Below are 3076 nucleotides of genomic sequence, written 5' to 3' on the forward strand. Positions count from 1 at the left end.
AGAAGGCCACTACCCCCATAACCTCTGAGACCGATCACCGCAGAGCCCCTGGGAAATCTGAGCAAATGCTACCGAAACTGTCACTAACACAGACAAAAACTGAGACAGAGAGTAGTAAGAAAGATTAAACATCTATGAGAAAAAAAAAACAAAAGACATTATTAAGGCATTATATAAAGCAGGGATCTAAGAGGCTGAGATGATACCTACTTGAAACCAAAAGAAAAGTGCCTTCTTTGCAGCAGGCTAAAGAGAAACTTTTATGTAATAAATCTTCTTTCGGGAAAAAAACGCAGAATACACTTCCATTAATGCCCAAGTAGAAAAATAGTCCATTAAACACCATGAACAACAAAGATGACAAGGCATTGCAGAAAGAAAGAGAAAAATCTCCAGAAAATTACCTTATGGATATAGAAATATGCGACTCAAGTGAGAGGATTCAGGCTGGTACATCTGAAAAAACTCAGTGAGTTCTGAAACAAGTCATATTAACAATTTCAGAAATTGCAAAAACAGCTACATGAGCAGAGCAAGGAGATTGAAACCCTCAAAAAGAACCAAATAGAACTTCTGGAGATAAAAAAACACACCGCAAGAGTTGCAACCTTGGGAAATAGAGTCAACCAAATGGAGGAAAGGATCAGTGATATCGAAGACAGAAATCTAGAAATAAATCAGAAGGAAGCAGAGAGAGAAACCAAAGAATGAAAAATAATGAAAGAGAAATACAGGAAACAGCTGATACCATCAGGAAAGGAAATATAAGAATAATGGGCATTAACGAAGGCGAGGAAAAGGAGCAGGGACTAGAAAGCATTTTCAGAAAAATAGTTGATGAGAATTTCCCAAATCTAAGGAATGAGCTGGAACTTGGAATTCAAGTTCAACAGAACAGCCAATTTTCTCAACCCAAAAAGGCCTTCACCAAGACACATTGTATTAAAGTTATCAAAAATCAATGACAAAGACAATTCTCAGGGCAGCCAGGGAGAAGAAAATGGTAACGTATAAAGGAAAACCCATTAGATTATCATCGGACTTCTCAGCACAGACATTACAAGCCAGAAAGGAATAGAATCAAATATTTAAACAATTAAGTGAAAGGAACTTCCAGCCTAGAATAATGTATCCAGCTAAGCTCTCCTTTAGGTATGAAGGAAAAATTGAGATCTTTTCAGACATACAAAAATTGAAGGCATTCTCCACTATAAGGCCTGCACTACAGGAAATTCTGAAAGGGGTCAGCTCACCTAAAACAAAATAACAACAACAAAAAATACATAATTAGGAGTAAAGTGACTATCATGCAAATAGAAGCAGAGGAATGCAATCCTTACTAAGAACAGGGCATTATAAGCTTAAATGAGAAGAGAATTGTTATAACAAGAGAGTAATGAACGTTCTGCGTACATAGGAACAAATTGAGACAACGATGACTGAAAAGGGGGGAATTCAAAGATCCAAATTCACGAAGGGGAAAGGAGATAAGGCACACACAGAAGAAAATGGATGACTGTATATATATAACTATCTTTTTCATATTTGTAATGGTAACCACACGCCATAGAGTCAGAACTGAAGTATATAACATAAAACAAGAAGAATCAGAGGAAAAACTCACAAAATCCAACCAAAAGAAAGAAAACAGAAACACGAGGACAAGGAAGCAATGGAAACACCAAGCTACCAGAAAGCGAAAGATAAAATGGCTATAAGAAGACCTCATATTTCAATAATCACCCTAAATGTAAGTGGACTGAACTCACCAATAAAAAGGCACAGAGTTGCAGAATGGATCAAAAAACAAAACCCAACCATATGCTGCTTCCAGGAGACACATCACAGCTCCAGAGACAAATAAAGACTCAAAGTAAAAGGGTGGGAAATGATATTTCAAGCAAATGGCATCCAGAGAAAAGTGGGAGTAGCGGTACTAATATCAGATGAAATAAACTTCAAAATCAAAAAGGTAAAGAAAGATACTGAGGGACACTTCATAATGATAAAGGGAATCATGCACCAAGAAGACATAACACTTATTAATATCTATGCTCCCAATCAGGGAGCCCCAAAATATGTAAAGCAATTACTGACAGAACTAAAGGGAGAAACAGGCCAAAACACTATTGTAGTAGGGGACCTAAATACCCCACTGTCAGATATGGACAGATCATCCAAACAGAAAAATCAGTAAGGAAATAACACCCTTAAATGACACATTAGACCAACTGGACATAATTGACATATACAGAGCCTTCCATCTCAAAACAGCTGCTTATAAATTCTTCTCTAGTGCACATGGAACATTCTCAAGAATCGACCACATACTGGGACACAGAAATAGCCTCAACAAATATGGGAGGGTTGAAAGCATACTAACCATATTCTCTGATCATAATGTTTTGAAATAGATATCAACAGCAAAAAGAAATCAGGAAGAACCACAAATACATGGAGATTAAACAACACACTACTGAAGAATAACTGAGTGAGAGAAGAAATAAAAAGAGAGATCAAGAGATACATAGAAATGAATGATAATGACAGTACAACATATCAAAGCTTTTGGGACACGACCAAAGTGGTCATAAGAGGAAAATCCATAACATTACAGGCCTATCTCCAAAAACAACAACGAGCCCAAATAAAAAACCTAACACTTCATCTTAAAAAACTAGAAAAGGAAGAACAAATGAGGCCTAATGTCAGCAGAAGAAAAGAAATAATAAAGATTAGAGCAGAAATAAATGAAATCGAAAACAAAAAAAAAAAGAAAAAGTAAATATAATGAAGAGGTTTTTTTTTTGAGAAGGTTAATAAAATTGACAACCCCCCGGGTAGACTCACTAAAGAAAAAAGAGAAAGAACACAAATAAACAAAATCAAGAATGAAATAGGGGAAATTATGACTGACATCGCAGAAATACAAAGGATCATACAAGAATACTATGAAAAAGTATATAACACCAAATTTAATAACTTAGAAGAAATGACCAGTACTTAGAAAAATACAATCTTCCTAGACTGAATCAAGAAGATCTGGAAAATCTAAAAAGATTGATCGGCAGTACAG

Source organism: Pteropus vampyrus, unplaced genomic scaffold (genome assembly GCF_000151845.1).
Source record: "Pteropus vampyrus isolate Shadow unplaced genomic scaffold, Pvam_2.0 Scaffold44, whole genome shotgun sequence".
NCBI lineage: Eukaryota > Metazoa > Chordata > Mammalia > Chiroptera > Pteropodidae > Pteropus > Pteropus vampyrus.